This window comes from Nothoprocta perdicaria, unplaced genomic scaffold (assembly GCF_003342845.1).
Source record: "Nothoprocta perdicaria isolate Ctin4 unplaced genomic scaffold, notPer1 scaffold_61, whole genome shotgun sequence".
Lineage (NCBI taxonomy): Eukaryota > Metazoa > Chordata > Aves > Tinamiformes > Tinamidae > Nothoprocta > Nothoprocta perdicaria.
Genome location: NW_020455877.1, coordinates 2,564,012 through 2,578,721, shown reverse-complemented (window position 1 = coordinate 2,578,721; position 14,710 = coordinate 2,564,012).

The window sequence follows — 14,710 nt, the reverse complement described above, 5'->3', positions numbered from 1 at the left end:
TTTCCGCCTTTTTTTTTCCCAGGAAAAATAATTTACCTGTCAGATCATAAATCTAAAGCTTGTAAATTCATACACAAACTCCATAAACCCTGAAATTATCTTTCACTCCTAGCAACAGTTATATATTAAAAGGTAAGCTTAATTCAAAGTTTCCCCAGAAGCATTTTGCTACTTTTGGCAAAAGCATTTGACTTTATTCATAAGGAGTCATAAGGAATCCTCTTTGGTCCACAAATTTTAGTCTTGTCTCTCATGAATAACAAATAAATTTGCAAGTTTTAGTGAAGTCTGAAAGTTTTATTTAAATATAAATGATTATGCTAATTTTATTATCAGCAATTTCCTATTTAAAATATTACAAACACTAATTTAGGAGTAGGAACAATAATTTATGACATAAATGCCCAAATCAACTGCCAAATATGATCAATTGAACTGATCAGTTTGTAGCCAAGGATTATAACATTAATCAAGAAATATTTTCTCCCAATTTAGTGATTAAATGAAATTAGGATTAAATGCCAAATGACAAGATGGACGAAAAGAGTTACAATAACTGATTTATATTAATTATTTAGGTCTTTTTTCTTCTGTTTGTCAGGTCTCAGACTTTTACATATGGGAACAACCCAAATATTTTTATACATGCATTGGGGGGAGAAAACAAACAAGCAAATAAGAAATATTACTACATAGCATTTTACTAGGAAAATTGAAATAAAATAATTCATATATGATACATTATTAGGTGATACAACAGCTAAGTGCTCTTAACAAGGGCTGGTAGAGAAACTAAGCATAAAATTTAAGAGAATATATCCAAAGTAATATTTTGATTGAGCTGAAAACTATATAATATAAATACAAATATAAATGTATATCTATTTTGATGTTATTATGTAAGAAAACCTAACCTGAAAATCTCAAATTAATTCACAAAGTAATTTTTTGAGTCCTAAGCAATGTTCAGACTTAGGCTTTTAAATGAATCTCAAACTACAAACTCCTTTTCTAGGAGACTATAGATATTTAGTCTTTCTGTTATTGTTCTCTATATAAAATGTTATGCTAGAGTTTCTCTAGCTCTGGAGACCTAGAAATCTACAGCTCTAGCTTTAGAACACAGTTTATGGTCATAAATATTAATATCCTAAACTTAAATCCTCAGCAGTCTGTTTTATTTCCTCTAGTTTCCCTACAACATGGAGGAGAGAAAAAAAAAAAAAAAAAAAAAAAAAAGAGAGAGAGAGAGAGAGAGATTATAATGCTTTGCATTTTGAAATTTCTTTTCAGTGGGGAAAAAATACTACCAATTCTTCACATGTTATTTCATGGTTTCTTAAAGGAAGTTTTTATAAGACTGTTAATCCATAAGCAAACCTCCCAGAAGCTCTTCTGGAAAAGCTGAGACTAATCTTGTTAATTCCTCTGTGCAATTCCATTTTTTTCTCTCTCTATGAGTGGAAGTTCAGGAAGCTTGCTCCCATCAGCCATCCAGACATACTTTGGGTGATGACAGTTACTCGCTTCAGTTTAGGATGTTCTCCCATGAAAAGCCATAAATCATAGTGTTTAGTGCTAGACTTGCTGGAAAACTCAACACACAGCATCTCAAGGAATGGGCAACATGCAGAACACAGTCCTAGAACTGAGATTCACAAAAGCTAATATACTCTTCCAGAGCCATTTAAGCTAACCTATCTGATAAGATAAGGGTAAGACAGTCTCTCCGGAGACTCAGAGACTATAATACCTCAAACTGATGTGTAATTTAAATTCAAGTATCAGGTAAATGATGCAGAACTAAAAAGCACTTGGTCACCCACTTCCCTCCTTAGAGAGTTTTTGAAAATCTAAAATATACTGAGAAAACATAGTTTGGGATAGTATAAAACTTTAGTCAGGTGTAGAAATCCATAAACTGATACAAATTCAATAACCTGTGCCCAATTTTGAAAACTGTACAGGCTCCCTCGGAAAGGCCACTCAAGACCTCTTCCTGTACTTTTGTGCAGCTGATCATAATAGATGGTCATCTATTAGACCAAGGAGCAGAGATAATTATTAGCATTTCTGTATTCTCACCTAATTCCACATTTTCTTCGGTCACAATCCTGTCCTTACTTTTTTATTCCTATTCTTTTTTTTTATCCCCTCTCTCATTTCCTTTTTATTTCTTCCTTCTTTTTTTTTTTTTTTTTTCTTTTTTTTTTTTTCTTTTTCTTTCTTTCCAGGGCTTATATAAAAATATGTATATAATGAATAAAATGGTAGCATGTTTTTAAAATTTTTGTAGGCTGGAAGACTCTTTCATCTAAACTGGCAAAATCATGAAAATATTTATTAAAGATATGTAATCTAGGGATGATTCACCAGATAACAAAGGGTGTGTCTGGGAAGATTTATTGTGGGGATCTTATAAATAATCATGCAAATATTCTTACAATATGTTTTGAATATGCTATGTATTTTAGGCCTGTTCAGGGCAGACAGATTTCTCTTGTTCTTCAGTGATCTTCTGGTGTCATTGGGATATGCCTGATCATCTTGCTATCTTGTTTGATTAACTGTCATTTAAATTTCTATTTGTGTCTCAGGACTTTCTTGTAATATTCTTTTAAGCTCACCTAGATTTCATTTCTTACACTTCTGTTTAGTGTAATTTTAATGTGTTCTTTAATACTGTCAGACTACAGCTAGATTCATTACTTCTATAACTCAATGCATCGTTTCAGAACACAATGATCTCAGGCAATTAAGTTGAGACAGAATTTATAACATGAAACTTTTGCAGGAAAATATAGGTTTATAATTAAAATAACTGAAAAAAGAAGTTAAATTTTACACACAGTTTCCACTTGTTGCTTAACAAAACAGTTTAACAGACCTTCCGACTGGCTATCTGTTTGCAGCCAGAAATGCCACATTTTATTATTTTAATTTTTTTTTTTTGAGTCTTTTTATTGACGTTGAACTGAGGTGGGAGGAAAGAGCTAATAGAGGGTGAAATTTTCCTTAAATTTTCTGTGATCGTCTTTCTCCTTATATTTAACTTTACAACTATTACCATTTGTATAGATGCTCCTGAGACCAATTAGATCCCTGCCTATAGGTCTCATTTTATCTTGGGTTAAACCAAATTGCATTGAACTGTACTTTTTGAACTTTTGTTACAACTCTCCAGTCTTTTCACTGTTTCCAATTCTTTTAGTAAGATCATATCTAACAATAACTCTCAAGTAAAGGATTCTAGCCATAGAGGTAAAGCACATACTGTCCTGAAAGAAACATCTTGTGTGGTAAAAGGCAATCTGGGAGCAAAGTCAGATTGATCCTAAGTGTTCAGAATAATAAATGTCTTTCAGACAAATGTTCTTTTGGAACAAGTGAACTGGAGAAAGCAAATTTATTTCAGCTTTCAGATTGCAATGACTGTTTGAATGCAATTTGAAACATATCTGGAAGTGAAGTCTGCTACAATTGACTAATCTATTGGCTTCTTTCTCTTCAGATCTATCTTCTCTTTGAATTTTGGTTTTGKGACAGGAATCTCAAAGTACTCATACACTGGTATTTTTAAAATTTTCTAGATTATTTATTAATATATTCTATTAAGTCAGTGAGTGTAACATGGCTCTGTTAACATCATCATACAAAAATGAATTTTTACTTTTTATAGTCTTAATTATTCTTTTTCATTTTTACATACATCTTCCTTCTCATTATTTTATGTCAGTACTTACTTTTCCTAGGGATAGAAAGCATATTGCTTCCTTTTGTGATGCTTAATCAAAAATATCCTCCTATTACTTATTTTTCTCTTTGTTTTTATAATTTCTAGTTCTTAATATCTGCAGAGTTTTAGGAAACATGCCCCTCAAAACCCGAGTATTTCGTTCACTCTGAAGAATCTCTGATATATGTAAGAACACTTGTTTGAAAATTTGAAGGAATTTATGCAAATATTCTGTGGTCCTTCTGTGTGTGTATGATTTCACATGTACATATACACATATAGATAATATGCTAATAAAATTAAATTAGGCTCAGAATCTGACCTGACTTGTACCTTAATGACTTCTGGATATAATTAAGGAGGTTCATTCCTGTTTCTCCAAATCAGTTGATTGGAATTTCTCTCTCATTCGGTTTAGTGAAAATTGGTTTATACTAAAACACTGTAAATTTGGGAGAGGAACATGTAAAACTTAAATTTAAATTTTCTGGAATTAACTTTGAGTTTGTTCATACAGATGATCTCTTGCCATGTGCAGCTCAAGCTACAAGCCTTATGGAAACTGGCTTATGGTATTTTACCCAGAGTTTCAGGTACAGTGACTCCTGGAAGCATAATATATCAAGCTGTGGGAGTGCTGTGATGACACACGCCAGTGGCAGGGAAGTTCCCATGATACAGGATACAGAGATCCCACCACTTTCTGCATTAAGAATATATTTCAGAATCCTCTGTTAAATCATTCACTGAGTTCAACCTCATGTCTTCAAACCTAAATGGGATTTTGACAACCTGAAATCCAACACTTCATGTCAAATCGATGCATCATATCAAAATGCACATCATACTTAGTACAAATCTGTGGCTATATACCAATCTCAAATGAGGCTTCTTTTTTTTTATGACTTAATATCTCATGTGCTGCAACATTAAAATTTGTCAAAACTTTTTCAGTAGTAGACAGGCAGACTTTATGGGCTAATATTTTACAGCTGGTATAGAAGAGACATATGTTCTGTGATCTTCTAGGAGATTTGACTTTCATCTCTCTGTAGTCTAAAAATGATAATTTTAAATGGAGAGTATGTGGCTAGACAGAAAAGCAACCTCTAAAAACATTTTTTTCCTTTTAAATTATTTGACGGACATACAGAACAAAAAATATGCTTCTTCTTTATGTGTAAAAAAAAAAGAACAAATTAAATTATAAAAGCCCTAAATATTACAGCATGCTATGGGTGAATCTTGTTCTAAACATTTTCAGATGGCAGCAGCTACAGCACCTGTACTGCAACTAAAATAAAACTGAACAATTAGGAGGTGAGTTTTGATGTGGCAAATGAGGCTTCAGCTATTGTGAGCATATATTCCCTTATTTTCTTTATCAGCAGATGCTGATGTTACAAAATCATAACCAGAAATTGAGCACAGATGGTTATCTCTGCACATCACAAAAGCTCAGAAGGGAATACGCACTTAAATAGAGAGTCCTCAGTCACTGCCATCAGTAAGTTTCCAGTTCTGCCTTTCAAGTAGCATATCTCTCACAGTTTCCAAGTTGTGCTCAATCTCTGTATCCAGAAAAGAGCCTCAGTTGCCATCAATCCAGACCAGGCTGTAAATGAGAGCTGACCTCACCTGTCTGAAGCACAGACCACACCTGCCAGTGAATCTGTCTTGCGCTTCACTTATAATGAAATAAGCCCTAGCAGGCTGGCGAGAACTTTCTGCCTCCTCTCTGAGAGTCAAACCACGGACAGGCAGCTAAAGCAGGTCTTAAATGACTGCAGTATGCTTTTTCACTCTCATTACTGATTCTTTATGCACTTACTGCAATGATGGCTGAAGTAGGGAAGTATTTTTAGTAATCTTGCAAATTCTTCACTTGGAGATAACTGCAATAGAGATTCTATCATTCCATGATGAATTTGGTGAAAATCAATCCAGGGGCTCTATAGAGATCTGGTAAATGAGTGGGGAAAAATTATCTTCCTGGTATTCCAAGAAAAGTAAAGAGGAATGAAGTTAAATGCTGCCCAAATTAAATACAGATAAGCTCTGTGTATATTTAATTACACCACTAAGCAGATTCAGTCTGATATATTCTTTTGATGAAGAAACAAAAATAACTGAAGATTAAGTAGAAAGTTCAAAGAAGTCTTGGATTCTCAGAAGTCACTTGCAATTCCAACTTTTCTTTGCAGAGTCATATGCCATAACTTTGCAGCACCGTACTTTAAGAATCATAAGTATCTGGAATCAATACATGCTCCTTGGTCCCTCCTTGGACCCTCATGCAGAGGGAGTCCTAACAGATATGGATCTTCCCAGGTTCTAGCACAGTTCTGACTGCAGGGAAGAATATGTATAGCTAATGAATATAATTGACACAATTTGATGGTGAATTAGAGTAACAGAGCAGAGAACCTGAAGCTGATATCTGATAAGTCCAAGTGTTTGCTCAACCAACCAACAACCTTTTGCATATTAATATGGTGGGATATATTACAAAATTACCTGTGAAAATTCTGATATATCCCAAAGCAGACTGAGTGAAATATATTGTTCTTTGGTATATATTTGATGTCTCATTAAATAGATGCAATCAGGAAGTTCACAACTGTGAATGTGAGAAGTGTCTACTTCAGTAGCTCTGAAGTAGAGCTTCAGAGTGTCTACTTTCAGTAGCTCTGAAAAGGTGCAGTTTAGATTCATCATATTTGCTGAATTAAGGGTTTTTTTTTTTTTTTCATTTTTTTCTTATTGCCAGGCTTTTTCTCTACATATCATCCCTTAAAAATTCACAGTTACAATAACTGGAAAAAATATCCCTGTATGTGAACAGTTTGATAAGTGTAAAATACACATTATGCAAAAAAGGTAGTGGGTGTGTTGTTGGTGTGGCTGTCTCTCTTTCTCTGATAATTAGTCATGCTGAAAAACTGGTATCCTTATGTGTGATTGCTATGTATGTGATCAAACCTACACCAGAAACTGCGATAGATGAACATGCTATGGAAGAGATTTGAAATGGATATGAAAACCAGAGGAGAATTATCTCTGAAATAAAGGCTCCTAAAATCCACAGTAAAATTTGCAGAATTATCTAAGTATGAAAGAAGACCATATGTTAACACTTCCTGATTGGCATTTAAAACAGGAAGAGTCAGATGTGCTTCTGGAACAAGATGCTTGTAAACCAGTTATGAGGTGGGTAGTACTGGGTTGTGACTCCTATATAATAATGAAAGGTCTTTGTAATATCTTTTACCAATAATGCTTTAATTGCTATATCACACTTTACAGATGTTGTTCTAGTCACCTGATTTTCCTTTTACTGTCTGGAAATGCCAAACTTCCATCACAGGGCTCTAGTAGTATCCTTCATAAGCTTTTGAGTGTATAGGGTGTTCAAACCAAATGACTCAACTAGCACTGAAAAGAAAACATATAAATGGAATCTAAGTGCCTGAAAGAGTTTGCAAACCTACCAAATGGAGCTTAAATATTTTATTTTTTATTATCTCAATGGAGATAATGCACAAGTTATCACACATCAGCTAAATCATAGTATCTGACTGTGGGTAGCATTTTAGACTATGGAAAATTTAAGATAAAAAAATTTGATGGAACTTTCATTTGTTTTACTTCTAAAGAACATGCATGCAGAGACAGATAGAGCAAATCGGCCATAGTCTGTAGATAGGAGTCTATAAAAGCTAGTGAAATGCAGCACTGACCAATTTAAACTCAGGAAAAAAAGGATGCACATTAGTTCTAACAGATGGGGGAAAAAAAAAAAAAAAAGAGTTTTTATTTTATTTTAGGTGGAAGAAAAGCTAAGTTATATTTTTCTAACTTTGGTTCAGCATGAAAGAGAAGGAATGAGGCAAAAATCCTTTAATTTATGATCTAATAGCTGCAGTTAGTTCCTATATTCACAGAATAGTTCAAATTGACATGGACTTCTGGAGATTGCCTAGTCCTTCACCAGGGCTAGCATGTCCATGTCCTATTTACACGAGGTAGCCCCAAACTGGACACTGTAGTAGGTACTTGGGTCATTTCACATCCCTGACCAGTTCTTCCTTACTTGCAAGTATGTAGTCCAGCAGAGCATACTTTCTTGTGGACTCTTTGATCATCATGTTATGAAGCAGTCTTCAATGCACTCCCCAAACCTATGCCCTGATATATTGTCCTCCCCATGGACATAGCCAGGAGATAACATGGTAGTTAAATTCTCTACAAAGATCATGATATCGTTTAGGCTTTAGTTTTTATTTTTTCTATATCTCCTCCTCATACATAGGGTCTAGCTTGTTACTAGTGAATTTTCCATTTGCTGCCTCCAGCCCCTAACTCTCTGGGCTTCTCATTGTAATATTCAATTTTATTAGAATGCTTCAATAACATTTGCAGCAGACTTTATCCTTCTGTGCAGTTCCTACCTATCTAGTTTTTATTTTTCCTGCAGACATTCTTTAAAGGAATTATCACTAAATACATCAGATGAAAATACCTGAAATACATGCTGAAGGCAAAGCAAGCCATTTGAGGTGCCCTAATTGGTCAAAATATCAAAATATCTAGTACACAACAGAGCATCCTTCTGGAATGCAACTGGAAGAGGATTTTGTTATTTGCAGAGAAACAAAAGTCTGATATAAGGTGTAGCTGTTTTAAAGACTTTTTAAATGGAAAAGGAAAAAAAAGATAAGACATGAAAATATGAGAAAATTTTATTGCTTTTGGCTCTATTGATTATCATTAATAAAACAAATTTACAAATGTTTACAAATGTACAAATTTAAGGAATACTGTTGACTTCAGAATTTCAGAAATGTAAAGAAAGGTCTTCATGGTCACTAGAAGAGATGAACCCTCTAAATTACAAGGTGAGCTGAAACATGTTAGAAAAGGCTAATGTTTTAGAACATTGATTCACTGTATAATGAAATGAAAACTGTTCCACCTGGAAAGATTTGCTTATGGTATATAAAGGAATCTCAAGCAAAGAATGTTTGTTTTTTATTACACAGAATGATTATAACAGTATTTCAATGTGGAGAACACTACACTGTGTAGTTCATCTTTTACAAAGCTGCTTGAATAGTCTTGCTTTGATGATCTAATATGGACTAACACCAATATATCACAGCACTATGTGTTTATTATAACACTATCTAGAGAAAGATAACAAGCTCACTGTAAAGATGAAATCTATTTTTTTTTTTTCAAATGGGAGTGACAGGTAGGGAGGGGAAGCATCTCAGCTGCTAGGATACAGGCCTGAGGTTTAGTAGTCATAAGCTTGATTTCCTGCTTTCTGTTAAACTCTCAGTAAACCACTGTTTTTCTCATGCTTCCTTCCTATATATAAAATTGCAAAGTAAAAAGTATTAAAGATGATGAAGTGTGTGCTTGGCAATTATGAAAAAGTTGTATGACTAGTTCAAGTGTCAAAAAATTACTTAACTAAAGAATAGTTACTAATATAGAAGCATGACATTTGTAACTGCTACTTACATGTGTTCTTGAGAAATGAAAGCAATTCTCTTAAGTAGGAGTCATCTTGATCATCACTTTCCTGATTTGATTATGACAAAGGGAAAATATAGTACACTGAAAAAGCAATAGTTATGACAACATAGAGTGCATAAGAAGGAGATGAATGAATGGAAGAGTGAATTTGGGACAATTGTAAGGACTGACTCACTTTCCAAAAATATGTGCATGATATGCGATAAAACCCAATAGATATATCACAGACTAGAACAACTGTAAACAAAATGCAGCTGTCTTTCACTGATTGATATGCAAATCTTTCCAGATAACAGAACTCAGATATTCATTTACTTTACTCCTTCACAGGTTAAATCCAATAATTAATTATTAGACCGATGGCCTGTCATAGTTTATAAGTGATTAAGAAAACAAATGTAGTACTCAAGCATAACGTACAGCCATGAGGTTAGTATTTTGTTTTGCATCCCTCACTCTCTCTTTTCACTTCTTTGTATTCTGAACAGAACAACTGTACTTCATTTCTCCATTATTGAATTTATACTTTGAACTTATAATGCTGCAGATGGCAGTGCAATTAATGGAAGAATTGTTCAAGACAGAAATGTTATGTGGAAAAAAGTAGGATTGCTTTACCTGTAGACACAAAAGCACAGAAAAGGATGATGCACATTCACATCATGTAGTATCATTCAAGTCTACAACTATTTTTTTTGCTGAATGGGCACCAACAATGGGCACCAATTGGGGAATCATTTGGGGGAATTTAGAAACTAATAAAAGAAAATCCCATACTTGGCATAGTTGAGGGGTTGTGACTTCAAGTTATTGATATACTTAAGAGAATCACAAATCTGAACACTCCATTTTATGTACAGCAAAATCATGTTCTAATTATGAAGTGTTTTTACAGCTATCTTAAAAACGTCTCTCTCATTTTCAGTAGTTAATGAGAGAGATCTTTTTTTTCAGGTTTCTAGGTTGCAAAGATACTTAATTATTGTCTTTAATACCTGTGTTGTATATTCTCTTTCAGCTCTATTTTAATTTGTTTAGCTTCAGAGACTTAAGTTAAACATTACTAATTAAAGAAGAATTTGGGCAAACTTAATATGAAACTTTCTGGTCTAATGGAGTTTTGAATTAGGGTTCACGAATAGTATGTATTACTATTGGATCTGCAGCTAGCCTACCGTGTCACCTTGAAGAAGGCAATTAGATTATAAATATTTATTTTCCCATCTCTCTTCTTTATTTAGCTTTTCAAAGAAGAAATGTCTTTGGACTGCTCAGGTTATATGATCAATTTTATTACTGTTTACTAGAGGCAATGTGATTGCAAATAACTAGTGACTGAAGGTCAATGTGAAAACTGATTAGTCAGAATATGATTGTATGTCCTCTTCTATGCATGTCTGTACCCGTGAAATGGTCAGCCTATTTTCCTTACAACAGAAGTGTAACAAATTTTTATTACAACATAAGAAACATGAATGTAAATGATAAAGAAAAAATGCAATGGGAAAAATGAAAAATGCTTGTTGATGAAATATTTGGCCATGATTAGGGCTGTTGAGTGTCTTCCTTGCATAAACTGTAAATTTGTAAATAAATTAGAAAAAAGAATGATAATGTGTATACATATACCTTAAATATGACTTTAGATTGTCTTGATTAAAAAGCACAAAGGGAAACGGCTGTTGAGAATATGCTCTTATTGCCTTTATAATAAAATGCATTTAGCATTTCAAACATTTAGTATAAGATAAACATATATCACCCTGCATATGCTATGGATTTTAATAAGTAATAGACTTCAAAAATTGCTAGATGTGAATACATTTCTATTAGATTGATTTGGTACTGACATGTATTTCTCTTAAATATTCTCTCTTGGATTAGACTGCTGCTTTTGATGTCTTTTTTGGTATTTGTTTCATCTACAGTCTCTGAAGTGCTTACTCTTGCTGATATTCTCTCCACTTCTCTTCTGTGGCTTTTCTGTGCCATGAATGGTTGCCCATATCTCAGTCTTTGGGAACAGAATTCTACAGAGAGTTCTGCTTATGTCTCCTTTCTGGAACAATATGTATGCTTTGCAGGTGAGCACGCATCCTCATATGAGCTAAAGACAAAAACACTGGCCTAAAATGCTCAGATAATCTTTGCTTAAACATTGTCCATAAAGTCAGATACTCCTTGAAAGACTATTGTTACTAATATATTCCATTATTGTAGAAGTCAGCCAGATATTGAATGTATTAAATGCTAGCAATTGCATTCATTTTCATAAAGTACAGAAGTGTGAAATTCAGATACATATAAAAATATTGAGAATGCTGATTCATAAAATAAAAACTGAAGGTATCTTTCAAAGCACAAATCTTTAAAAGCACTTCTATCTAGTCGTTATATGTTAGCATTAATTCATAGAATCATTAAGGTTGGAAGGGACCTTTAGAGATCATCTAGACCAATCCCTCTGCACACATGGGGCCACATAGATCATGTGCAAAACCTACATCCAAGCAGGTTTTGAAGATCTCCAGAGAAGGAGACTTCACAACCTCTCTGGGCAGCCTGTTCCAGTGCTCTGTCACCCTCACTGTCAAGAAATATTTCCTTAAGTTCCTGTGGAACTTTTGCCACTTGAGTTTGTGGCAATTTGCCTTATTCCTATGAGTAGCCACCACTGAAAAGAGGCAAGCCCCATCCTCCTCAATCCCTCTCTTGAGGTATTTATAGACACTGAATAGATCCACTGTCAGCCATCTCTTCTTCACACTGAACAGGCCCAGCTCGCTCAGCCTTTCTTCATAGGACAGATGTTCTAAGACCCTGATCGTCCTCGTAGTCCTGCACTGGACTCTCTCCAGTTGCTCCATACTGGGGAGCCCAGAACTGGACACAATACTCCAGATGTGGCCTCACCAGGGGCTGAGTAGAGGGGGATGATCAGCTCTTTCGACCTGCTGGAGACACTCTTCTTAATGCACCACAGGATCCCCTTGGCCTTCTTGGCCACGAGGGCACACTGCTGCCTCACCGTCAACTTGTCCATAGACATCCAGGTCCATCTCTGCAGAGCTGTTCTCCAGAGGGTCAGTCCCCCGCCTGTACTGGTGTCTGGAGTTATTCCTCCCCAGGTGCAGGACCTTGCACTTGCCCTTGTAGAATTTCATAAGGTTTCTCACTACCAAGTTGTCCAGTCTGTCTAGATCCCTCTGGATGGTGGTGCAGCCCTCTGGGGTATCAGCTACTCCTCCCAATTTGGTATCAGGAATTACAGAAAGAAATCTTGGAGTGTATGATTAAGGCTCTGAGTTCTCCGAGTAAAATAGATCTTCAATTCACATTGGAGTTTATCAGGTCCAAAAATACTTGAATTTTAGAATCTAGAAAACAAACAGCAGCTGTGGTCATTTAAACAAGTGCTGGGTTACGATGAGGGAAATTTGAAAATATTTAAGGACAGGAAAAATGATAGCATGCAAGACCTATTGATGTTCCTATGTTTTCTTAGAACAGTTTTAAATTACATATGTAATTTTTTACCTAAGCATATCTATTTTATTTTGTAGAATATTTAAAATATTCAGAGCGGATGGAAACTGCTAACATTAGCAGTGGTCATTCAGGTCTACCTCTAACATTTTTTTTTTTTGCTTTTCCACCTCACTAAACCCATTCTTTAATGGGTAGTGACAAAGATTTTGCCCTTGCAATCTTTTCTGGCCAAAATTTCTTTCAGTAATGGCAGCGACAACTTACATTCAACTGTAGCATTTAGCATAATTTAATGAAAGATATCTATTCTGGGTTATTATTAATCCTTCTGTGCTAGTAGTAAATTTGTCAAAAGTGGTGGTAATAGAGGATAGAGAAAGATATGAGAGCAGACACGGAAATGCCAAATAGTGCATCATATTACACATTGTTCTAAACTACTTAATAATAAAAATATAGATGATGGGAATAAAATCTTAGCAATAAGATTTTTTTCACCATTTTAATCTTCATTTTAAGGAAGAAAAATTTGTTCTTTCTTTTTGAATTAGGAAAAAAAAAACCAAGACTGTAAGACTGCAATAAAAATTTCCAAAGCCTACACTTTAATGAAAACCTGATTATGAAGTTTCTCTATTTTAATCTTGAGATCTCATCTCAAATATTTTAATTTAACATTAATCTACACCAACATATCACGATTAAATCGTCAAACATCTACAATTCATACTCACTGATATAACGTTGCATTTACTTTTTAACATCCAAGTTTTCTTTTAACTCTTTATTTCTTCCTTTGGACTGGAGGTTCTTTTCATTAGCAAAGGTCTTGCAAAAATGATCGTCAAGGACACTTTTTTTGTTGATCAATAAGTGCTTTGGCTTCCAATTAGCATTTTATTTTAACATTGTGGTAGTATTTAGTAGTGCACTGCATATCTAAGCTAGAGAGTTCTGAAAAGAAAAGTAGATGTGGAAAATTGGAGCCAATTCCCTCCTTTGACAGCCACGAAGGTGACTAAACAAGATGGGAAAGTCTTTTGCCCCTTCAGATTTTCAGATGGGCCAAAATATAAACAGGAATTAGAAAAAAAAATAGTAAAAGGAAGATGCAATTTGAGTTTGGAACTGCATATAATCCAGAATAACCATTTTTTCCTATAAGGAATTTTAGACTAGCAAAATTATTCCACAGTTATGGACTATAGGTGTAAAAACATAGCTTACCATGTAGAATGAACTTGGAATGAACTTTTTCCATTACAATTAAAAAGTAGCTTCTAATGTGGTTTGACCTAAGCTGAAAACAAAGATTTCACAGAATCACAGAATGGTTAAGGTTAGAAGGGGCCTCTAGAGATCATCTAGTCCAACTCCCCTGCTCTAGCAGGGACACCTGCTGGCACTGTGGCACCGGGTCGCATCCAGAAGGGTTTTGAAGATCTCCAGAGAAAGAGACTGTGTCTCCAGAGAAAAAGACTCTGTCTAGTTTCTTCAACAACTTCCTCAACAATTAAATAATTTTTGTAAGTTCAACTCCTTTTGTAGTAAAACTCCTTTTTGTAAACTCCTTTTCTAGTAAAAACAAAAAGATAAAGATAATATTGGAAAATCACAGAATCACAGAATGGTTGAGGTTAGAAGGGACCTCTGGGGGACATCCAGAGCATGGGGCACAGGGCAGCATCCAGAAGGGTTTGGAAGATCTCCAGAGAAGGAGACTCCACAACCTCCCTGGGCAGCCTGTTCTAGGGCTCTCATCCTCACCATAAAGAAGTCCTTCCTCATACAGAGGTAGAATTTCCTGTGTTTCAAATTATACCATTGCCCCTAGTCCTATCACTGGCCGCCACTGAGATGAGTTTGGCCCCTTCCTCCCTACCTTCACCCTTCAGGATTTTTTTACAAGCTGATCAGATCCCCTTTCAACCTTTTCTTCTC